The sequence below is a fragment of the Hemibagrus wyckioides genome, linkage group LG17 (assembly GCF_019097595.1).
Source record: "Hemibagrus wyckioides isolate EC202008001 linkage group LG17, SWU_Hwy_1.0, whole genome shotgun sequence".
NCBI lineage: Eukaryota > Metazoa > Chordata > Actinopteri > Siluriformes > Bagridae > Hemibagrus > Hemibagrus wyckioides.
The window spans coordinates 26,071,166-26,090,644 of record NC_080726.1 but is presented as its reverse complement, the minus strand read 5'-3'; the positions used below and the strand labels follow the sequence as shown (position 1 = coordinate 26,090,644).

The window sequence follows — 19,479 nt, the reverse complement described above, 5'->3', positions numbered from 1 at the left end:
TCAGCATTTTGGCAAAGCTCAAGTGTTTCCTGGTCTGGCTTTGGGCTGCGACTGTATTCAAGTTGCACTTCTTAGTCTGGCTTTGAGAAGGTGAGTATGAAGGAAAGGATATTAAACAAATGAATCTGTTCTCATCAGTTTATTATCTGATATGTCCTCTACATAAGGACTCTATATTAAGCAGGTTGTCAGAAAAAGAGCAAAAATTTCTTTCTTTCTTTCTTTCTTTCTTACTTTCTTTCTTTCTTTCAGTCCAGAAACATCTCTACTTTTTCACAAACTAGGCCCATGCCCAAAATTACGGGAGCCATCCACCCCAGCTTTTCCCTAGCCTATCGTCACCACTGTCAGCTGTTCCTTGTCAACCTTTCCCCACCCACTTTTTGCACTCAACCAAGTGAAGGGGCTGGCCTTACCCTCCTCAAGGTTTGTGTTTCTGACAAGGATTTCCCTGGTCTGCTGGGGTTTGATTTTTATGGCTCAGGTTTCTCTTCAGTCACGCATAAATCTTTCGCCTTTTACTAAAGATTTCCGTGGAGAGGACCGTCAATGAGTTTGATGTATTTTTGTGAGCTTTGTTAAGGCAAAGCTATAAGTGGTGTAACGTTAGCTGGGATTGTCTGGTGGCTTGGCCTCACTCTGTCATGTGACTTTCCCTGTGTTTGCAAAGGCGTGTCCTCGGGCTGCCAGTCAAGCAGAGGAAATAAGTGGTTCTCGCTTTTCGGCCTTTGGGCTAAGATCAAGTGTAGTATCTGTTCTTATCAGTTTAGTATCTGATATGTCCTCTATATGAGGGCTCTATATTAAGCAGGTTTTAAAGCTGGGAGCCGGAAACGGGGCTTGCTCCGTCTGCTCCACGCGTAGGCCTGGTATTGCAGTACTTCCGGGCTTGGTGCACCATTTTCTGATGTCAGAAAAAGAGCAAAAATATTTTTTCTTGCCAGAAACACGTCTACTTTTTCACAAGCTAGGCCCATGCCCAAAATTACGGGAGCCATCAACCCCACCTTTTCCTAGCCTATCGTCACCACTTTCTGCTCACCACTGTCAGCTGTTCCTTGTCATCCTTTCCCCACCCACTTTTTGCACTCAACCAAGTGAAGGGGCTGGCCTTACCCTCCTCAAGGTTTGTGTTTCTGACAAGGATTTCCCTGGTCTGCTGGGGTTTGATTTTTATGGCTCAGGTTTCTCTTCAGTCACGCATAAATCTTTCGCCTTTTACTAAAGATTTCCGTGGAGAGGACCGTCAATGAGTTTGATGTATTTTTGTGAGCTTTATCAAGGTAAAGCTATAAGTAGGTGAACATTAGGTGGGTGTGTCTGGTGGATTGTCCTTGTTGTGTCATGTGTTTTTCCATGTGTGCGCCAAAGCGTGTCCTCGGGCTGCCGGTCAAGCAGAGGCAATAAGAGGTTATCCCTTCTCAGCATTTTGGCAAAGCTCAAGTGTTTCCTGGTCTGGCTTTGGGCTGCGACTGTATTCAAGTTGCACTTCTTAGTCTGGCTTTGAGAAGGTGAGTATGAAGGAAAGGATATTAAACAAATGAATCTGTTCTCATCAGTTTATTATCTGATATGTCCTCTACATAAGGACTCTATATTAAGCAGGTTGTCAGAAAAAGAGCAAAAATTTCTTTCTTTCTTTCTTTCTTTCTTTCTTTCTTTCTTTCTTTCAGTCCAGAAACATCTCTACTTTTTCACAAACTAGGCCCATGCCCAAAATTACGGGAGCCATCCACCCCAGCTTTTCCCTAGCCTATCGTCACCACTGTCAGCTGTTCCTTGTCAACCTTTCCCCACCCACTTTTTGCACTCAACCAAGTGAAGGGGCTGGCCTTACCCTCCTCAAGGTTTGTGTTTCTGACAAGGATTTCCCTGGTCTGCTGGGGTTTTGTTTTTATGGCTCAGGTTTCTCTTCAGTCACGCATAAATCTTTCGCCTTTTACTAAAGATTTCCGTGGAGAGGACCGTCAATGAGTTTGATGTATTTTTGTGAGCTTTGTTAAGGCAAAGCTATAAGTGGTGTAACGTTAGCTGGGATTGTCTGGTGGCTTGGCCTCACTCTGTCATGTGACTTTCCCTGTGTTTGCAAAGGCGTGTCCTCGGGCTGCCAGTCAAGCAGAGGAAATAAGTGGTTCTCGCTTTTCGGCCTTTGGGCTAAGATCAAGTGTAGTATCTGTTCTTATCAGTTTAGTATCTGATATGTCCTCTATATGAGGGCTCTATATTAAGCAGGTTTTAAAGCTGGGAGCCGGAAACGGGGCTTGCTCCGTCTGCTCCACGCGTAGGCCTGGTATTGCAGTACTTCCGGGCTTGGTGCACCATTTTCTGATGTCAGAAAAAGAGCAAAAATATTTTTTCTTGCCAGAAACACGTCTACTTTTTCACAAGCTAGGCCCATGCCCAAAATTACGGGAGCCATCAACCCCACCTTTTCCTAGCCTATCGTCACCACTTTCTGCTCACCACTGTCAGCTGTTCCTCGTCATCCTTTCCCCACCCACTTTTTGCACTCAACCAAGTGAAGGGGCTGGCCTTACCCTCCTCAAGGTTTGTGTTTCTGACAAGGATTTCCCTGGTCTGCTGGGGTTTGATTTTTATGGCTCAGGTTTCTCTTCAGTCACGCATAAATCTTTCGCCTTTTACTAAAGATTTCCGTGGAGAGGACCGTCAATGAGTTTGATGTATTTTTGTGAGCTTTATCAAGGTAAAGCTATAAGTAGGTGAACATTAGGTGGGTGTGTCTGGTGGATTGTCCTTGTTGTGTCATGTGTTTTTCCATGTGTGCGCCAAAGCGTGTCCTCGGGCTGCCGGTCAAGCAGAGGCAATAAGAGGTTATCCCTTCTCAGCATTTTGGCAAAGCTCAAGTGTTTCCTGGTCTGGCTTTGGGCTGCGACTGTATTCAAGTTGCACTTCTTAGTCTGGCTTTGAGAAGGTGAGTATGAAGGAAAGGATATTAAACAAATGAATCTGTTCTCATCAGTTTATTATCTGATATGTCCTCTACATAAGGACTCTATATTAAGCAGGTTGTCAGAAAAAGAGCAAAAATTTCTTTCTTTCTTTCTTTCTTTCTTACTTTCTTTCTTTCTTTCAGTCCAGAAACATCTCTACTTTTTCACAAACTAGGCCCATGCCCAAAATTACGGGAGCCATCCACCCCAGCTTTTCCCTAGCCTATCGTCACCACTGTCAGCTGTTCCTTGTCAACCTTTCCCCACCCACTTTTTGCACTCAACCAAGTGAAGGGGCTGGCCTTACCCTCCTCAAGGTTTGTGTTTCTGACAAGGATTTCCCTGGTCTGCTGGGGTTTTGTTTTTATGGCTCAGGTTTCTCTTCAGTCACGCATAAATCTTTCGCCTTTTACTAAAGATTTCCGTGGAGAGGACCGTCAATGAGTTTGATGTATTTTTGTGAGCTTTGTTAAGGCAAAGCTATAAGTGGTGTAACGTTAGCTGGGATTGTCTGGTGGCTTGGCCTCACTCTGTCATGTGACTTTCCCTGTGTTTGCAAAGGCGTGTCCTCGGGCTGCCAGTCAAGCAGAGGAAATAAGTGGTTCTCGCTTTTCGGCCTTTGGGCTAAGATCAAGTGTAGTATCTGTTCTTATCAGTTTAGTATCTGATATGTCCTCTATATGAGGGCTCTATATTAAGCAGGTTTTAAAGCTGGGAGCCGGAAACGGGGCTTGCTCCGTCTGCTCCACGCGTAGGCCTGGTATTGCAGTACTTCCGGGCTTGGTGCACCATTTTCTGATGTCAGAAAAAGAGCAAAAATATTTTTTCTTGCCAGAAACACGTCTACTTTTTCACAAGCTAGGCCCATGCCCAAAATTACGGGAGCCATCAACCCCACCTTTTCCTAGCCTATCGTCACCACTTTCTGCTCACCACTGTCAGCTGTTCCTCGTCATCCTTTCCCCACCCACTTTTTGCACTCAACCAAGTGAAGGGGCTGGCCTTACCCTCCTCAAGGTTTGTGTTTCTGACAAGGATTTCCCTGGTCTGCTGGGGTTTGATTTTTATGGCTCAGGTTTCTCTTCAGTCACGCATAAATCTTTCGCCTTTTACTAAAGATTTCCGTGGAGAGGACCGTCAATGAGTTTGATGTATTTTTGTGAGCTTTATCAAGGTAAAGCTATAAGTAGGTGAACATTAGGTGGGTGTGTCTGGTGGATTGTCCTTGTTGTGTCATGTGTTTTTCCATGTGTGCGCCAAAGCGTGTCCTCGGGCTGCCGGTCAAGCAGAGGCAATAAGAGGTTATCCCTTCTCAGCATTTTGGCAAAGCTCAAGTGTTTCCTGGTCTGGCTTTGGGCTGCGACTGTATTCAAGTTGCACTTCTTAGTCTGGCTTTGAGAAGGTGAGTATGAAGGAAAGGATATTAAACAAATGAATCTGTTCTCATCAGTTTATTATCTGATATGTCCTCTACATAAGGACTCTATATTAAGCAGGTTGTCAGAAAAAGAGCAAAAATTTCTTTCTTTCTTTCTTTCTTTCTTACTTTCTTTCTTTCTTTCAGTCCAGAAACATCTCTACTTTTTCACAAACTAGGCCCATGCCCAAAATTACGGGAGCCATCCACCCCAGCTTTTCCCTAGCCTATCGTCACCACTGTCAGCTGTTCCTTGTCAACCTTTCCCCACCCACTTTTTGCACTCAACCAAGTGAAGGGGCTGGCCTTACCCTCCTCAAGGTTTGTGTTTCTGACAAGGATTTCCCTGGTCTGCTGGGGTTTTGTTTTTATGGCTCAGGTTTCTCTTCAGTCACGCATAAATCTTTCGCCTTTTACTAAAGATTTCCGTGGAGAGGACCGTCAATGAGTTTGATGTATTTTTGTGAGCTTTGTTAAGGCAAAGCTATAAGTGGTGTAACGTTAGCTGGGATTGTCTGGTGGCTTGGCCTCACTCTGTCATGTGACTTTCCCTGTGTTTGCAAAGGCGTGTCCTCGGGCTGCCAGTCAAGCAGAGGAAATAAGTGGTTCTCGCTTTTCGGCCTTTGGGCTAAGATCAAGTGTAGTATCTGTTCTTATCAGTTTAGTATCTGATATGTCCTCTATATGAGGGCTCTATATTAAGCAGGTTTTAAAGCTGGGAGCCGGAAACGGGGCTTGCTCCGTCTGCTCCACGCGTAGGCCTGGTATTGCAGTACTTCCGGGCTTGGTGCACCATTTTCTGATGTCAGAAAAAGAGCAAAAATATTTTTTCTTGCCAGAAACACGTCTACTTTTTCACAAGCTAGGCCCATGCCCAAAATTACGGGAGCCATCAACCCCACCTTTTCCTAGCCTATCGTCACCACTTTCTGCTCACCACTGTCAGCTGTTCCTTGTCATCCTTTCCCCACCCACTTTTTGCACTCAACCAAGTGAAGGGGCTGGCCTTACCCTCCTCAAGGTTTGTGTTTCTGACAAGGATTTCCCTGGTCTGCTGGGGTTTGATTTTTATGGCTCAGGTTTCTCTTCAGTCACGCATAAATCTTTCGCCTTTTACTAAAGATTTCCGTGGAGAGGACCGTCAATGAGTTTGATGTATTTTTGTGAGCTTTATCAAGGTAAAGCTATAAGTAGGTGAACATTAGGTGGGTGTGTCTGGTGGATTGTCCTTGTTGTGTCATGTGTTTTTCCATGTGTGCGCCAAAGCGTGTCCTCGGGCTGCCGGTCAAGCAGAGGCAATAAGAGGTTATCCCTTCTCAGCATTTTGGCAAAGCTCAAGTGTTTCCTGGTCTGGCTTTGGGCTGCGACTGTATTCAAGTTGCACTTCTTAGTCTGGCTTTGAGAAGGTGAGTATGAAGGAAAGGATATTAAACAAATGAATCTGTTCTCATCAGTTTATTATCTGATATGTCCTCTACATAAGGACTCTATATTAAGCAGGTTGTCAGAAAAAGAGCAAAAATTTCTTTCTTTCTTTCTTTCTTTCTTACTTTCTTTCTTTCTTTCAGTCCAGAAACATCTCTACTTTTTCACAAACTAGGCCCATGCCCAAAATTACGGGAGCCATCCACCCCAGCTTTTCCCTAGCCTATCGTCACCACTGTCAGCTGTTCCTTGTCAACCTTTCCCCACCCACTTTTTGCACTCAACCAAGTGAAGGGGCTGGCCTTACCCTCCTCAAGGTTTGTGTTTCTGACAAGGATTTCCCTGGTCTGCTGGGGTTTTGTTTTTATGGCTCAGGTTTCTCTTCAGTCACGCATAAATCTTTCGCCTTTTACTAAAGATTTCCGTGGAGAGGACCGTCAATGAGTTTGATGTATTTTTGTGAGCTTTGTTAAGGCAAAGCTATAAGTGGTGTAACGTTAGCTGGGATTGTCTGGTGGCTTGGCCTCACTCTGTCATGTGACTTTCCCTGTGTTTGCAAAGGCGTGTCCTCGGGCTGCCAGTCAAGCAGAGGAAATAAGTGGTTCTCGCTTTTCGGCCTTTGGGCTAAGATCAAGTGTAGTATCTGTTCTTATCAGTTTAGTATCTGATATGTCCTCTATATGAGGGCTCTATATTAAGCAGGTTTTAAAGCTGGGAGCCGGAAACGGGGCTTGCTCCGTCTGCTCCACGCGTAGGCCTGGTATTGCAGTACTTCCGGGCTTGGTGCACCATTTTCTGATGTCAGAAAAAGAGCAAAAATATTTTTTCTTGCCAGAAACACGTCTACTTTTTCACAAGCTAGGCCCATGCCCAAAATTACGGGAGCCATCAACCCCACCTTTTCCTAGCCTATCGTCACCACTTTCTGCTCACCACTGTCAGCTGTTCCTCGTCATCCTTTCCCCACCCACTTTTTGCACTCAACCAAGTGAAGGGGCTGGCCTTACCCTCCTCAAGGTTTGTGTTTCTGACAAGGATTTCCCTGGTCTGCTGGGGTTTGATTTTTATGGCTCAGGTTTCTCTTCAGTCACGCATAAATCTTTCGCCTTTTACTAAAGATTTCCGTGGAGAGGACCGTCAATGAGTTTGATGTATTTTTGTGAGCTTTATCAAGGTAAAGCTATAAGTAGGTGAACATTAGGTGGGTGTGTCTGGTGGATTGTCCTTGTTGTGTCATGTGTTTTTCCATGTGTGCGCCAAAGCGTGTCCTCGGGCTGCCGGTCAAGCAGAGGCAATAAGAGGTTATCCCTTCTCAGCATTTTGGCAAAGCTCAAGTGTTTCCTGGTCTGGCTTTGGGCTGCGACTGTATTCAAGTTGCACTTCTTAGTCTGGCTTTGAGAAGGTGAGTATGAAGGAAAGGATATTAAACAAATGAATCTGTTCTCATCAGTTTATTATCTGATATGTCCTCTACATAAGGACTCTATATTAAGCAGGTTGTCAGAAAAAGAGCAAAAATTTCTTTCTTTCTTTCTTTCTTTCTTTCTTTCTTACTTTCTTTCTTTCTTTCAGTCCAGAAACATCTCTACTTTTTCACAAACTAGGCCCATGCCCAAAATTACGGGAGCCATCCACCCCAGCTTTTCCCTAGCCTATCGTCACCACTGTCAGCTGTTCCTTGTCAACCTTTCCCCACCCACTTTTTGCACTCAACCAAGTGAAGGGGCTGGCCTTACCCTCCTCAAGGTTTGTGTTTCTGACAAGGATTTCCCTGGTCTGCTGGGGTTTTGTTTTTATGGCTCAGGTTTCTCTTCAGTCACGCATAAATCTTTCGCCTTTTACTAAAGATTTCCGTGGAGAGGACCGTCAATGAGTTTGATGTATTTTTGTGAGCTTTGTTAAGGCAAAGCTATAAGTGGTGTAACGTTAGCTGGGATTGTCTGGTGGCTTGGCCTCACTCTGTCATGTGACTTTCCCTGTGTTTGCAAAGGCGTGTCCTCGGGCTGCCAGTCAAGCAGAGGAAATAAGTGGTTCTCGCTTTTCGGCCTTTGGGCTAAGATCAAGTGTAGTATCTGTTCTTATCAGTTTAGTATCTGATATGTCCTCTATATGAGGGCTCTATATTAAGCAGGTTTTAAAGCTGGGAGCCGGAAACGGGGCTTGCTCCGTCTGCTCCACGCGTAGGCCTGGTATTGCAGTACTTCCGGGCTTGGTGCACCATTTTCTGATGTCAGAAAAAGAGCAAAAATATTTTTTCTTGCCAGAAACACGTCTACTTTTTCACAAGCTAGGCCCATGCCCAAAATTACGGGAGCCATCAACCCCACCTTTTCCTAGCCTATCGTCACCACTTTCTGCTCACCACTGTCAGCTGTTCCTCGTCATCCTTTCCCCACCCACTTTTTGCACTCAACCAAGTGAAGGGGCTGGCCTTACCCTCCTCAAGGTTTGTGTTTCTGACAAGGATTTCCCTGGTCTGCTGGGGTTTGATTTTTATGGCTCAGGTTTCTCTTCAGTCACGCATAAATCTTTCGCCTTTTACTAAAGATTTCCGTGGAGAGGACCGTCAATGAGTTTGATGTATTTTTGTGAGCTTTATCAAGGTAAAGCTATAAGTAGGTGAACATTAGGTGGGTGTGTCTGGTGGATTGTCCTTGTTGTGTCATGTGTTTTTCCATGTGTGCGCCAAAGCGTGTCCTCGGGCTGCCGGTCAAGCAGAGGCAATAAGAGGTTATCCCTTCTCAGCATTTTGGCAAAGCTCAAGTGTTTCCTGGTCTGGCTTTGGGCTGCGACTGTATTCAAGTTGCACTTCTTAGTCTGGCTTTGAGAAGGTGAGTATGAAGGAAAGGATATTAAACAAATGAATCTGTTCTCATCAGTTTATTATCTGATATGTCCTCTACATAAGGACTCTATATTAAGCAGGTTGTCAGAAAAAGAGCAAAAATTTCTTTCTTTCTTTCTTTCTTTCTTTCTTACTTTCTTTCTTTCTTTCAGTCCAGAAACATCTCTACTTTTTCACAAACTAGGCCCATGCCCAAAATTACGGGAGCCATCCACCCCAGCTTTTCCCTAGCCTATCGTCACCACTGTCAGCTGTTCCTTGTCAACCTTTCCCCACCCACTTTTTGCACTCAACCAAGTGAAGGGGCTGGCCTTACCCTCCTCAAGGTTTGTGTTTCTGACAAGGATTTCCCTGGTCTGCTGGGGTTTTGTTTTTATGGCTCAGGTTTCTCTTCAGTCACGCATAAATCTTTCGCCTTTTACTAAAGATTTCCGTGGAGAGGACCGTCAATGAGTTTGATGTATTTTTGTGAGCTTTGTTAAGGCAAAGCTATAAGTGGTGTAACGTTAGCTGGGATTGTCTGGTGGCTTGGCCTCACTCTGTCATGTGACTTTCCCTGTGTTTGCAAAGGCGTGTCCTCGGGCTGCCAGTCAAGCAGAGGAAATAAGTGGTTCTCGCTTTTCGGCCTTTGGGCTAAGATCAAGTGTAGTATCTGTTCTTATCAGTTTAGTATCTGATATGTCCTCTATATGAGGGCTCTATATTAAGCAGGTTTTAAAGCTGGGAGCCGGAAACGGGGCTTGCTCCGTCTGCTCCACGCGTAGGCCTGGTATTGCAGTACTTCCGGGCTTGGTGCACCATTTTCTGATGTCAGAAAAAGAGCAAAAATATTTTTTCTTGCCAGAAACACGTCTACTTTTTCACAAGCTAGGCCCATGCCCAAAATTACGGGAGCCATCAACCCCACCTTTTCCTAGCCTATCGTCACCACTTTCTGCTCACCACTGTCAGCTGTTCCTCGTCATCCTTTCCCCACCCACTTTTTGCACTCAACCAAGTGAAGGGGCTGGCCTTACCCTCCTCAAGGTTTGTGTTTCTGACAAGGATTTCCCTGGTCTGCTGGGGTTTGATTTTTATGGCTCAGGTTTCTCTTCAGTCACGCATAAATCTTTCGCCTTTTACTAAAGATTTCCGTGGAGAGGACCGTCAATGAGTTTGATGTATTTTTGTGAGCTTTATCAAGGTAAAGCTATAAGTAGGTGAACATTAGGTGGGTGTGTCTGGTGGATTGTCCTTGTTGTGTCATGTGTTTTTCCATGTGTGCGCCAAAGCGTGTCCTCGGGCTGCCGGTCAAGCAGAGGCAATAAGAGGTTATCCCTTCTCAGCATTTTGGCAAAGCTCAAGTGTTTCCTGGTCTGGCTTTGGGCTGCGACTGTATTCAAGTTGCACTTCTTAGTCTGGCTTTGAGAAGGTGAGTATGAAGGAAAGGATATTAAACAAATGAATCTGTTCTCATCAGTTTATTATCTGATATGTCCTCTACATAAGGACTCTATATTAAGCAGGTTGTCAGAAAAAGAGCAAAAATTTCTTTCTTTCTTTCTTTCTTTCTTTCTTTCTTTCTTTCTTTCTTACTTTCTTTCTTTCTTTCAGTCCAGAAACATCTCTACTTTTTCACAAACTAGGCCCATGCCCAAAATTACGGGAGCCATCCACCCCAGCTTTTCCCTAGCCTATCGTCACCACTGTCAGCTGTTCCTTGTCAACCTTTCCCCACCCACTTTTTGCACTCAACCAAGTGAAGGGGCTGGCCTTACCCTCCTCAAGGTTTGTGTTTCTGACAAGGATTTCCCTGGTCTGCTGGGGTTTTGTTTTTATGGCTCAGGTTTCTCTTCAGTCACGCATAAATCTTTCGCCTTTTACTAAAGATTTCCGTGGAGAGGACCGTCAATGAGTTTGATGTATTTTTGTGAGCTTTGTTAAGGCAAAGCTATAAGTGGTGTAACGTTAGCTGGGATTGTCTGGTGGCTTGGCCTCACTCTGTCATGTGACTTTCCCTGTGTTTGCAAAGGCGTGTCCTCGGGCTGCCAGTCAAGCAGAGGAAATAAGTGGTTCTCGCTTTTCGGCCTTTGGGCTAAGATCAAGTGTAGTATCTGTTCTTATCAGTTTAGTATCTGATATGTCCTCTATATGAGGGCTCTATATTAAGCAGGTTTTAAAGCTGGGAGCCGGAAACGGGGCTTGCTCCGTCTGCTCCACGCGTAGGCCTGGTATTGCAGTACTTCCGGGCTTGGTGCACCATTTTCTGATGTCAGAAAAAGAGCAAAAATATTTTTTCTTGCCAGAAACACGTCTACTTTTTCACAAGCTAGGCCCATGCCCAAAATTACGGGAGCCATCAACCCCACCTTTTCCTAGCCTATCGTCACCACTTTCTGCTCACCACTGTCAGCTGTTCCTCGTCATCCTTTCCCCACCCACTTTTTGCACTCAACCAAGTGAAGGGGCTGGCCTTACCCTCCTCAAGGTTTGTGTTTCTGACAAGGATTTCCCTGGTCTGCTGGGGTTTGATTTTTATGGCTCAGGTTTCTCTTCAGTCACGCATAAATCTTTCGCCTTTTACTAAAGATTTCCGTGGAGAGGACCGTCAATGAGTTTGATGTATTTTTGTGAGCTTTATCAAGGTAAAGCTATAAGTAGGTGAACATTAGGTGGGTGTGTCTGGTGGATTGTCCTTGTTGTGTCATGTGTTTTTCCATGTGTGCGCCAAAGCGTGTCCTCGGGCTGCCGGTCAAGCAGAGGCAATAAGAGGTTATCCCTTCTCAGCATTTTGGCAAAGCTCAAGTGTTTCCTGGTCTGGCTTTGGGCTGCGACTGTATTCAAGTTGCACTTCTTAGTCTGGCTTTGAGAAGGTGAGTATGAAGGAAAGGATATTAAACAAATGAATCTGTTCTCATCAGTTTATTATCTGATATGTCCTCTACATAAGGACTCTATATTAAGCAGGTTGTCAGAAAAAGAGCAAAAATTTCTTTCTTTCTTTCTTTCTTTCTTACTTTCTTTCTTTCTTTCAGTCCAGAAACATCTCTACTTTTTCACAAACTAGGCCCATGCCCAAAATTACGGGAGCCATCCACCCCAGCTTTTCCCTAGCCTATCGTCACCACTGTCAGCTGTTCCTTGTCAACCTTTCCCCACCCACTTTTTGCACTCAACCAAGTGAAGGGGCTGGCCTTACCCTCCTCAAGGTTTGTGTTTCTGACAAGGATTTCCCTGGTCTGCTGGGGTTTTGTTTTTATGGCTCAGGTTTCTCTTCAGTCACGCATAAATCTTTCGCCTTTTACTAAAGATTTCCGTGGAGAGGACCGTCAATGAGTTTGATGTATTTTTGTGAGCTTTGTTAAGGCAAAGCTATAAGTGGTGTAACGTTAGCTGGGATTGTCTGGTGGCTTGGCCTCACTCTGTCATGTGACTTTCCCTGTGTTTGCAAAGGCGTGTCCTCGGGCTGCCAGTCAAGCAGAGGAAATAAGTGGTTCTCGCTTTTCGGCCTTTGGGCTAAGATCAAGTGTAGTATCTGTTCTTATCAGTTTAGTATCTGATATGTCCTCTATATGAGGGCTCTATATTAAGCAGGTTTTAAAGCTGGGAGCCGGAAACGGGGCTTGCTCCGTCTGCTCCACGCGTAGGCCTGGTATTGCAGTACTTCCGGGCTTGGTGCACCATTTTCTGATGTCAGAAAAAGAGCAAAAATATTTTTTCTTGCCAGAAACACGTCTACTTTTTCACAAGCTAGGCCCATGCCCAAAATTACGGGAGCCATCAACCCCACCTTTTCCTAGCCTATCGTCACCACTTTCTGCTCACCACTGTCAGCTGTTCCTCGTCATCCTTTCCCCACCCACTTTTTGCACTCAACCAAGTGAAGGGGCTGGCCTTACCCTCCTCAAGGTTTGTGTTTCTGACAAGGATTTCCCTGGTCTGCTGGGGTTTGATTTTTATGGCTCAGGTTTCTCTTCAGTCACGCATAAATCTTTCGCCTTTTACTAAAGATTTCCGTGGAGAGGACCGTCAATGAGTTTGATGTATTTTTGTGAGCTTTATCAAGGTAAAGCTATAAGTAGGTGAACATTAGGTGGGTGTGTCTGGTGGATTGTCCTTGTTGTGTCATGTGTTTTTCCATGTGTGCGCCAAAGCGTGTCCTCGGGCTGCCGGTCAAGCAGAGGCAATAAGAGGTTATCCCTTCTCAGCATTTTGGCAAAGCTCAAGTGTTTCCTGGTCTGGCTTTGGGCTGCGACTGTATTCAAGTTGCACTTCTTAGTCTGGCTTTGAGAAGGTGAGTATGAAGGAAAGGATATTAAACAAATGAATCTGTTCTCATCAGTTTATTATCTGATATGTCCTCTACATAAGGACTCTATATTAAGCAGGTTGTCAGAAAAAGAGCAAAAATTTCTTTCTTTCTTTCTTTCTTTCTTTCTTACTTTCTTTCTTTCTTTCAGTCCAGAAACATCTCTACTTTTTCACAAACTAGGCCCATGCCCAAAATTACGGGAGCCATCCACCCCAGCTTTTCCCTAGCCTATCGTCACCACTGTCAGCTGTTCCTTGTCAACCTTTCCCCACCCACTTTTTGCACTCAACCAAGTGAAGGGGCTGGCCTTACCCTCCTCAAGGTTTGTGTTTCTGACAAGGATTTCCCTGGTCTGCTGGGGTTTTGTTTTTATGGCTCAGGTTTCTCTTCAGTCACGCATAAATCTTTCGCCTTTTACTAAAGATTTCCGTGGAGAGGACCGTCAATGAGTTTGATGTATTTTTGTGAGCTTTGTTAAGGCAAAGCTATAAGTGGTGTAACGTTAGCTGGGATTGTCTGGTGGCTTGGCCTCACTCTGTCATGTGACTTTCCCTGTGTTTGCAAAGGCGTGTCCTCGGGCTGCCAGTCAAGCAGAGGAAATAAGTGGTTCTCGCTTTTCGGCCTTTGGGCTAAGATCAAGTGTAGTATCTGTTCTTATCAGTTTAGTATCTGATATGTCCTCTATATGAGGGCTCTATATTAAGCAGGTTTTAAAGCTGGGAGCCGGAAACGGGGCTTGCTCCGTCTGCTCCACGCGTAGGCCTGGTATTGCAGTACTTCCGGGCTTGGTGCACCATTTTCTGATGTCAGAAAAAGAGCAAAAATATTTTTTCTTGCCAGAAACACGTCTACTTTTTCACAAGCTAGGCCCATGCCCAAAATTACGGGAGCCATCAACCCCACCTTTTCCTAGCCTATCGTCACCACTTTCTGCTCACCACTGTCAGCTGTTCCTCGTCATCCTTTCCCCACCCACTTTTTGCACTCAACCAAGTGAAGGGGCTGGCCTTACCCTCCTCAAGGTTTGTGTTTCTGACAAGGATTTCCCTGGTCTGCTGGGGTTTGTTTTTGATGGCTCAGGTTTCTCTTCAGTCACGCATAAATCTTTCGCCTTTTACTAAAGATTTCCGTGGAGAGGACCGTCAATGAGTTTGATGTATTTTTGTGAGCTTTATCAAGGTAAAGCTATAAGTAGGTGAACATTAGGTGGGTGTGTCTGGTGGGTTGTCCTTGTTGTGTCATGTGTTTTTCCATGTGTGCGCCAAAGCGTGTCCTCGGGCTGCCGGTCAAGCAGAGGCAATAAGAGGTTATCCCTTCTCAGCATTTTGGCAAAGCTCAAGTGTTTCCTGGTCTGGCTTTGGGCTGCGACTGTATTCAAGTTGCACTTCTTAGTCTGGCTTTGAGAAGGTGAGTATGAAGGAAAGGATATTAAACAAATGAATCTGTTCTCATCAGTTTATTATCTGATATGTCCTCTACATAAGGACTCTATATTAAGCAGGTTGTCAGAAAAAGAGCAAAAATTTCTTTCTTTCTTTCTTTCTTTCTTTCTTTCTTTCTTTCTTACTTTCTTTCTTTCTTTCAGTCCAGAAACATCTCTACTTTTTCACAAACTAGGCCCATGCCCAAAATTACGGGAGCCATCCACCCCAGCTTTTCCCTAGCCTATCGTCACCACTGTCAGCTGTTCCTTGTCAACCTTTCCCCACCCACTTTTTGCACTCAACCAAGTGAAGGGGCTGGCCTTACCCTCCTCAAGGTTTGTGTTTCTGACAAGGATTTCCCTGGTCTGCTGGGGTTTTGTTTTTATGGCTCAGGTTTCTCTTCAGTCACGCATAAATCTTTCGCCTTTTACTAAAGATTTCCGTGGAGAGGACCGTCAATGAGTTTGATGTATTTTTGTGAGCTTTATCAAGGTAAAGCTATAAGTAGGTGAACATTAGGTGGGTGTGTCTGGTGGATTGTCCTTGTTGTGTCATGTGTTTTTCCATGTGTGCGCCAAAGCGTGTCCTCGGGCTGCCGGTCAAGCAGAGGCAATAAGAGGTTATCCCTTCTCAGCATTTTGGCAAAGCTCAAGTGTTTCCTGGTCTGGCTTTGGGCTGCGACTGTATTCAAGTTGCACTTCTTAGTCTGGCTTTGAGAAGGTGAGTATGAAGGAAAGGATATTAAACAAATGAATCTGTTCTCATCAGTTTATTATCTGATATGTCCTCTACATAAGGACTCTATATTAAGCAGGTTGTCAGAAAAAGAGCAAAAATTTCTTTCTTTCTTTCTTTCTTTCTTTCTTTCTTTCTTTCTTTCTTTCTTTCTTTCTTTCTTTCTTTCTTTCAGTCCAGAAACATCTCTACTTTTTCACAAACTAGGCCCATGCCCAAAATTACGGGAGCCATCCACCCCAGCTTTTCCCTAGCCTATCGTCACCACTGTCAGCTGTTCCTTGTCAACCTTTCCCCACCCACTTTTTGCACTCAACCAAGTGAAGGGGCTGGCCTTACCCTCCTCAAGGTTTGTGTTTCTGACAAGGATTTCCCTGGTCTGCTGGGGTTTTGTTTTTATGGCTCAGGTTTCTCTTCAGTCACGCATAAATCTTTCGCCTTTTACTAAAGATTTCCGTGGAGAGGACCGTCAATGAGTTTGATGTATTTTTGTGAGCTTTGTTAAGGCAAAGCTATAAGTGGTGTAACGTTAGCTGGGATTGTCTGGTGGCTTGGCCTCACTCTGTCATGTGACTTTCCCTGTGTTTGCAAAGGCGTGTCCTCGGGCTGCCAGTCAAGCAGAGGAAATAAGTGGTTCTCGCTTTTCGGCCTTTGGGCTAAGATCAAGTGTAGTATCTGTTCTTATCAGTTTAGTATCTGATATGTCCTCTATATGAGGGCTCTATATTAAGCAGGTTTTAAAGCTGGGAGCCGGAAACGGGGCTTGCTCCGTCTGCTCCACGCGTAGGCCTGGTATTGCAGTACTTCCGGGCTTGGTGCACCATTTTCTGATGTCAGAAAAAGAGCAAAAATATTTTTTCTTGCCAGAAACACGTCTACTTTTTCACAAGCTAGGCCCATGCCCAAAATTACGGGAGCCATCAACCCCACCTTTTCCTAGCCTATCGTCACCACTTTCTGCTCACCACTGTCAGCTGTTCCTTGTCATCCTTTCCCCACCCACTTTTTGCACTCAACCAAGTGAAGGGGCTGGCCTTACCCTCCTCAAGGTTTGTGTTTCTGACAAGGATTTCCCTGGTCTGCTGGGGTTTGATTTTTATGGCTCAGGTTTCTCTTCAGTCACGCATAAATCTTTCGCCTTTTACTAAAGATTTCCGTGGAGAGGACCGTCAATGAGTTTGATGTATTTTTGTGAGCTTTATCAAGGTAAAGCTATAAGTAGGTGAACATTAGGTGGGTGTGTCTGGTGGATTGTCCTTGTTGTGTCATGTGTTTTTCCATGTGTGCGCCAAAGCGTGTCCTCGGGCTGCCGGTCAAGCAGAGGCAATAAGAGGTTATCCCTTCTCAGCATTTTGGCAAAGCTCAAGTGTTTCCTGGTCTGGCTTTGGGCTGCGACTGTATTCAAGTTGCACTTCTTAGTCTGGCTTTGAGAAGGTGAGTATGAAGGAAAGGATATTAAACAAATGAATCTGTTCTCATCAGTTTATTATCTGATATGTCCTCTACATAAGGACTCTATATTAAGCAGGTTGTCAGAAAAAGAGCAAAAATTTCTTTCTTTCTTTCTTTCTTTCTTTCTTACTTTCTTTCTTTCTTTCAGTCCAGAAACATCTCTACTTTTTCACAAACTAGGCCCATGCCCAAAATTACGGGAGCCATCCACCCCAGCTTTTCCCTAGCCTATCGTCACCACTGTCAGCTGTTCCTTGTCAACCTTTCCCCACCCACTTTTTGCACTCAACCAAGTGAAGGGGCTGGCCTTACCCTCCTCAAGGTTTGTGTTTCTGACAAGGATTTCCCTGGTCTGCTGGGGTTTTGTTTTTATGGCTCAGGTTTCTCTTCAGTCACGCATAAATCTTTCGCCTTTTACTAAAGATTTCCGTGGAGAGGACCGTCAATGAGTTTGATGTATTTTTGTGAGCTTTGTTAAGGCAAAGCTATAAGTGGTGTAACGTTAGCTGGGATTGTCTGGTGGCTTGGCCTCACTCTGTCATGTGACTTTCCCTGTGTTTGCAAAGGCGTGTCCTCGGGCTGCCAGTCAAGCAGAGGAAATAAGTGGTTCTCGCTTTTCGGCCTTTGGGCTAAGATCAAGTGTAGTATCTGTTCTTATCAGTTTAGTATCTGATATGTCCTCTATATGAGGGCTCTATATTAAGCAGGTTTTAAAGCTGGGAGCCGGAAACGGGGCTTGCTCCGTCTGCTCCACGCGTAGGCCTGGTATTGCAGTACTTCCGGGCTTGGTGCACCATTTTCTGATGTCAGAAAAAGAGCAAAAATATTTTTTCTTGCCAGAAACACGTCTACTTTTTCACAAGCTAGGCCCATGCCCAAAATTACGGGAGCCATCAACCCCACCTTTTCCTAGCCTATCGTCACCACTTTCTGCTCACCACTGTCAGCTGTTCCTCGTCATCCTTTCCCCACCCACTTTTTGCACTCAACCAAGTGAAGGGGCTGGCCTTACCCTCCTCAAGGTTTGTGTTTCTGACAAGGATTTCCCTGGTCTGCTGGGGTTTGATTTTTATGGCTCAGGTTTCTCTTCAGTCACGCATAAATCTTTCGCCTTTTACTAAAGATTTCCGTGGAGAGGACCGTCAATGAGTTTGATGTATTTTTGTGAGCTTTATCAAGGTAAAGCTATAAGTAGGTGAACATTAGGTGGGTGTGTCTGGTGGATTGTCCTTGTTGTGTCATGTGTTTTTCCATGTGTGCGCCAAAGCGTGTCCTCGGGCTGCCGGTCAAGCAGAGGCAATAAGAGGTTATCCCTTCTCAGCATTTTGGCAAAGCTCAAGTGTTTCCTGGTCTGGCTTTGGGCTGCGACTGTATTCAAGTTGCACTTCTTAGTCTGGCTTTGAGAAGGTGAGTATGAAGGAAAGGATATTAAACAAATGAATCTGTTCTCATCAGTTTATTATCTGATATGTCCTCTACATAAGGACTCTATATTAAGCAGGTTGTCAGAAAAAGAGCAAAAATTTCTTTCTTTCTTTCTTTCTTTCTTTCTTACTTTCTTTCTTTCTTTCAGTCCAGAAACATCTCTACTTTTTCACAAACTAGGCCCATGCCCAAAATTACGGGAGCCATCCACCCCAGCTTTTCCCTAGCCTATCGTCACCACTGTCAGCTGTTCCTTGTCAACCTTTCCCCACCCACTTTTTGCACTCAACCAAGTGAAGGGGCTGGCCTTACCCTCCTCAAGGTTTGTGTTTCTGACAAGGATTTCCCTGGTCTGCTGGGGTTTTGTTTTTATGGCTCAGGTTTCTCTTCAGTCACGCATAAATCTTTCGCCTTTTACTAAAGATTTCCGTGGAGAGGACCGTCAATGAGTTTGATGTATTTTTGTGAGCTTTGTTAAGGCAAAGCTATAAGTGGTGTAACGTTAGCTGGGATTGTCTGGTGGCTTGGCCTCACTCTGTCATGTGACTTTCCCTGTGTTTGCAAAGGCGTGTCCTCGGGCTGCCAGTCAAGCAGAGGAAATAAGTGGTTCTCGCTTTTCGGCCTTTGGGCTAAGATCAAGTGTAGTATCTGTTCTTATCAGTTTAGTATCTGATATGTCCTCTATATGAGGGCTCTATATTAAGCAGGTTTTAAAGCTGGGAGCCGGAAACGGGGCTTGCTCCGTCTGCTCCACGCGTAGGCCTGGTATTGCAGTACTTCCGGGCTTGGTGCACCATTTTCTGATGTCAGAAAAAGAGCAAAAATATTTTTTCTTGCCAGAAACACGTCTACTTTTTCACAAGCTAGGCCCATGCCCAAAATTACGGGAGCCATCAACCCCACCTTTTCCTAGCCTATCGTCACCACTTTCTGCTCACCACTGTCAGCTGTTCCTCGTCATCCTTTCCCCACCCACTTTTTGCACTCAACCAAGTGAAGGGGCTGGCCTTACCCTCCTCAAGGTTTGTGTTTCTGACAAGGATTTCCCTGGTCTGCTGGGGTTTGATTTTTATGGCTCAGGTTTCTCTTCAGTCACGCATAAATCTTTCGCCTTTTACTAAAGATTTCCGTGGAGAGGACCGTCAATGAGTTTGATGTATTTTTGTGAGCTTTATCAAGGTAAAGCTATAAGTAGGTGAACATTAGGTGGGTGTGTCTGGTGGATTGTCCTTGTTGTGTCATGTGTTTTTCCATGTGTGCGCCAAAGCGTGTCCTCGGGCTGCCGGTCAAGCAGAGGCAATAAGAGGTTATCCCTTCTCAGCATTTTGGCAAAGCTCAAGTGTTTCCTGGTCTGGCTTTGGGCTGCGACTGTATTCAAGTTGCACTTCTTAGTCTGGCTTTGAGAAGGTGAGTATGAAGGAAAGGATATTAAACAAATGAATCTGTTCTCATCAGTTTATTATCTGATATGTCCTCTACATAAGGACTCTATATTAAGCAGGTTGTCAGAAAAA

General features: G+C 44.9%; 40 non-coding genes across 40 annotated transcripts; all 40 read left to right on the top strand.

Moving 5' to 3' along the window:
- The first annotated feature begins 476 nt into the window (after window positions 1-476).
- On the top strand, window positions 477-591 carry LOC131368503 (U5 spliceosomal RNA). Its single transcript, XR_009207074.1, has one exon. It is a non-coding gene; the product is annotated as a U5 spliceosomal RNA (small nuclear RNA).
- A 122-nt stretch (window positions 592-713) lies between these two features.
- On the top strand, window positions 714-903 carry LOC131368590 (U2 spliceosomal RNA). The gene has a single exon (XR_009207159.1). It is a non-coding gene; the product is annotated as a U2 spliceosomal RNA (small nuclear RNA).
- A 273-nt stretch (window positions 904-1,176) lies between these two features.
- Window positions 1,177-1,291, top strand: LOC131368550 (U5 spliceosomal RNA). Its single transcript, XR_009207121.1, has one exon. It is a non-coding gene; the product is annotated as a U5 spliceosomal RNA (small nuclear RNA).
- Window positions 1,292-1,897: 606 nt separating this feature from the next.
- Window positions 1,898-2,012, top strand: LOC131368501 (U5 spliceosomal RNA). The gene has a single exon (XR_009207073.1). It is a non-coding gene; the product is annotated as a U5 spliceosomal RNA (small nuclear RNA).
- A 122-nt stretch (window positions 2,013-2,134) lies between these two features.
- On the top strand, window positions 2,135-2,324 carry LOC131368589 (U2 spliceosomal RNA). The gene has a single exon (XR_009207158.1). It is a non-coding gene; the product is annotated as a U2 spliceosomal RNA (small nuclear RNA).
- A 273-nt stretch (window positions 2,325-2,597) lies between these two features.
- On the top strand, window positions 2,598-2,712 carry LOC131368549 (U5 spliceosomal RNA). Its single transcript, XR_009207120.1, has one exon. It is a non-coding gene; the product is annotated as a U5 spliceosomal RNA (small nuclear RNA).
- Window positions 2,713-3,318: 606 nt separating this feature from the next.
- Window positions 3,319-3,433, top strand: LOC131368499 (U5 spliceosomal RNA). The gene has a single exon (XR_009207071.1). It is a non-coding gene; the product is annotated as a U5 spliceosomal RNA (small nuclear RNA).
- Window positions 3,434-3,555: 122 nt separating this feature from the next.
- LOC131368588 (U2 spliceosomal RNA) lies at window positions 3,556-3,745 on the top strand. The gene has a single exon (XR_009207157.1). It is a non-coding gene; the product is annotated as a U2 spliceosomal RNA (small nuclear RNA).
- Window positions 3,746-4,018: 273 nt separating this feature from the next.
- Window positions 4,019-4,133, top strand: LOC131368548 (U5 spliceosomal RNA). The gene has a single exon (XR_009207119.1). It is a non-coding gene; the product is annotated as a U5 spliceosomal RNA (small nuclear RNA).
- A 606-nt stretch (window positions 4,134-4,739) lies between these two features.
- LOC131368498 (U5 spliceosomal RNA) lies at window positions 4,740-4,854 on the top strand. Its single transcript, XR_009207070.1, has one exon. It is a non-coding gene; the product is annotated as a U5 spliceosomal RNA (small nuclear RNA).
- A 122-nt stretch (window positions 4,855-4,976) lies between these two features.
- Window positions 4,977-5,166, top strand: LOC131368587 (U2 spliceosomal RNA). The gene has a single exon (XR_009207156.1). It is a non-coding gene; the product is annotated as a U2 spliceosomal RNA (small nuclear RNA).
- Window positions 5,167-5,439: 273 nt separating this feature from the next.
- On the top strand, window positions 5,440-5,554 carry LOC131368547 (U5 spliceosomal RNA). Its single transcript, XR_009207118.1, has one exon. It is a non-coding gene; the product is annotated as a U5 spliceosomal RNA (small nuclear RNA).
- A 606-nt stretch (window positions 5,555-6,160) lies between these two features.
- Window positions 6,161-6,275, top strand: LOC131368497 (U5 spliceosomal RNA). The gene has a single exon (XR_009207069.1). It is a non-coding gene; the product is annotated as a U5 spliceosomal RNA (small nuclear RNA).
- Window positions 6,276-6,397: 122 nt separating this feature from the next.
- Window positions 6,398-6,587, top strand: LOC131368586 (U2 spliceosomal RNA). The gene has a single exon (XR_009207155.1). It is a non-coding gene; the product is annotated as a U2 spliceosomal RNA (small nuclear RNA).
- A 273-nt stretch (window positions 6,588-6,860) lies between these two features.
- Window positions 6,861-6,975, top strand: LOC131368546 (U5 spliceosomal RNA). The gene has a single exon (XR_009207117.1). It is a non-coding gene; the product is annotated as a U5 spliceosomal RNA (small nuclear RNA).
- Window positions 6,976-7,589: 614 nt separating this feature from the next.
- LOC131368496 (U5 spliceosomal RNA) lies at window positions 7,590-7,704 on the top strand. The gene has a single exon (XR_009207068.1). It is a non-coding gene; the product is annotated as a U5 spliceosomal RNA (small nuclear RNA).
- A 122-nt stretch (window positions 7,705-7,826) lies between these two features.
- On the top strand, window positions 7,827-8,016 carry LOC131368584 (U2 spliceosomal RNA). Its single transcript, XR_009207153.1, has one exon. It is a non-coding gene; the product is annotated as a U2 spliceosomal RNA (small nuclear RNA).
- Window positions 8,017-8,289: 273 nt separating this feature from the next.
- Window positions 8,290-8,404, top strand: LOC131368544 (U5 spliceosomal RNA). The gene has a single exon (XR_009207115.1). It is a non-coding gene; the product is annotated as a U5 spliceosomal RNA (small nuclear RNA).
- A 610-nt stretch (window positions 8,405-9,014) lies between these two features.
- Window positions 9,015-9,129, top strand: LOC131368495 (U5 spliceosomal RNA). The gene has a single exon (XR_009207067.1). It is a non-coding gene; the product is annotated as a U5 spliceosomal RNA (small nuclear RNA).
- Window positions 9,130-9,251: 122 nt separating this feature from the next.
- On the top strand, window positions 9,252-9,441 carry LOC131368583 (U2 spliceosomal RNA). Its single transcript, XR_009207152.1, has one exon. It is a non-coding gene; the product is annotated as a U2 spliceosomal RNA (small nuclear RNA).
- A 273-nt stretch (window positions 9,442-9,714) lies between these two features.
- LOC131368543 (U5 spliceosomal RNA) lies at window positions 9,715-9,829 on the top strand. Its single transcript, XR_009207114.1, has one exon. It is a non-coding gene; the product is annotated as a U5 spliceosomal RNA (small nuclear RNA).
- Window positions 9,830-10,455: 626 nt separating this feature from the next.
- Window positions 10,456-10,570, top strand: LOC131368494 (U5 spliceosomal RNA). Its single transcript, XR_009207066.1, has one exon. It is a non-coding gene; the product is annotated as a U5 spliceosomal RNA (small nuclear RNA).
- A 122-nt stretch (window positions 10,571-10,692) lies between these two features.
- Window positions 10,693-10,882, top strand: LOC131368582 (U2 spliceosomal RNA). Its single transcript, XR_009207151.1, has one exon. It is a non-coding gene; the product is annotated as a U2 spliceosomal RNA (small nuclear RNA).
- Window positions 10,883-11,155: 273 nt separating this feature from the next.
- LOC131368542 (U5 spliceosomal RNA) lies at window positions 11,156-11,270 on the top strand. The gene has a single exon (XR_009207113.1). It is a non-coding gene; the product is annotated as a U5 spliceosomal RNA (small nuclear RNA).
- A 606-nt stretch (window positions 11,271-11,876) lies between these two features.
- Window positions 11,877-11,991, top strand: LOC131368493 (U5 spliceosomal RNA). Its single transcript, XR_009207065.1, has one exon. It is a non-coding gene; the product is annotated as a U5 spliceosomal RNA (small nuclear RNA).
- A 122-nt stretch (window positions 11,992-12,113) lies between these two features.
- LOC131368581 (U2 spliceosomal RNA) lies at window positions 12,114-12,303 on the top strand. Its single transcript, XR_009207150.1, has one exon. It is a non-coding gene; the product is annotated as a U2 spliceosomal RNA (small nuclear RNA).
- Window positions 12,304-12,576: 273 nt separating this feature from the next.
- On the top strand, window positions 12,577-12,691 carry LOC131368541 (U5 spliceosomal RNA). Its single transcript, XR_009207112.1, has one exon. It is a non-coding gene; the product is annotated as a U5 spliceosomal RNA (small nuclear RNA).
- A 610-nt stretch (window positions 12,692-13,301) lies between these two features.
- On the top strand, window positions 13,302-13,416 carry LOC131368492 (U5 spliceosomal RNA). Its single transcript, XR_009207064.1, has one exon. It is a non-coding gene; the product is annotated as a U5 spliceosomal RNA (small nuclear RNA).
- A 122-nt stretch (window positions 13,417-13,538) lies between these two features.
- On the top strand, window positions 13,539-13,728 carry LOC131368580 (U2 spliceosomal RNA). The gene has a single exon (XR_009207149.1). It is a non-coding gene; the product is annotated as a U2 spliceosomal RNA (small nuclear RNA).
- A 273-nt stretch (window positions 13,729-14,001) lies between these two features.
- On the top strand, window positions 14,002-14,116 carry LOC131368540 (U5 spliceosomal RNA). The gene has a single exon (XR_009207111.1). It is a non-coding gene; the product is annotated as a U5 spliceosomal RNA (small nuclear RNA).
- Window positions 14,117-14,738: 622 nt separating this feature from the next.
- On the top strand, window positions 14,739-14,853 carry LOC131368539 (U5 spliceosomal RNA). Its single transcript, XR_009207110.1, has one exon. It is a non-coding gene; the product is annotated as a U5 spliceosomal RNA (small nuclear RNA).
- A 634-nt stretch (window positions 14,854-15,487) lies between these two features.
- LOC131368491 (U5 spliceosomal RNA) lies at window positions 15,488-15,602 on the top strand. The gene has a single exon (XR_009207063.1). It is a non-coding gene; the product is annotated as a U5 spliceosomal RNA (small nuclear RNA).
- A 122-nt stretch (window positions 15,603-15,724) lies between these two features.
- On the top strand, window positions 15,725-15,914 carry LOC131368579 (U2 spliceosomal RNA). The gene has a single exon (XR_009207148.1). It is a non-coding gene; the product is annotated as a U2 spliceosomal RNA (small nuclear RNA).
- A 273-nt stretch (window positions 15,915-16,187) lies between these two features.
- Window positions 16,188-16,302, top strand: LOC131368538 (U5 spliceosomal RNA). Its single transcript, XR_009207109.1, has one exon. It is a non-coding gene; the product is annotated as a U5 spliceosomal RNA (small nuclear RNA).
- A 610-nt stretch (window positions 16,303-16,912) lies between these two features.
- On the top strand, window positions 16,913-17,027 carry LOC131368490 (U5 spliceosomal RNA). Its single transcript, XR_009207062.1, has one exon. It is a non-coding gene; the product is annotated as a U5 spliceosomal RNA (small nuclear RNA).
- Window positions 17,028-17,149: 122 nt separating this feature from the next.
- Window positions 17,150-17,339, top strand: LOC131368578 (U2 spliceosomal RNA). Its single transcript, XR_009207147.1, has one exon. It is a non-coding gene; the product is annotated as a U2 spliceosomal RNA (small nuclear RNA).
- Window positions 17,340-17,612: 273 nt separating this feature from the next.
- LOC131368537 (U5 spliceosomal RNA) lies at window positions 17,613-17,727 on the top strand. Its single transcript, XR_009207108.1, has one exon. It is a non-coding gene; the product is annotated as a U5 spliceosomal RNA (small nuclear RNA).
- Window positions 17,728-18,337: 610 nt separating this feature from the next.
- On the top strand, window positions 18,338-18,452 carry LOC131368488 (U5 spliceosomal RNA). The gene has a single exon (XR_009207060.1). It is a non-coding gene; the product is annotated as a U5 spliceosomal RNA (small nuclear RNA).
- Window positions 18,453-18,574: 122 nt separating this feature from the next.
- Window positions 18,575-18,764, top strand: LOC131368577 (U2 spliceosomal RNA). Its single transcript, XR_009207146.1, has one exon. It is a non-coding gene; the product is annotated as a U2 spliceosomal RNA (small nuclear RNA).
- A 273-nt stretch (window positions 18,765-19,037) lies between these two features.
- Window positions 19,038-19,152, top strand: LOC131368536 (U5 spliceosomal RNA). Its single transcript, XR_009207107.1, has one exon. It is a non-coding gene; the product is annotated as a U5 spliceosomal RNA (small nuclear RNA).
- The last annotated feature ends 327 nt before the right edge of the window (window positions 19,153-19,479 follow it).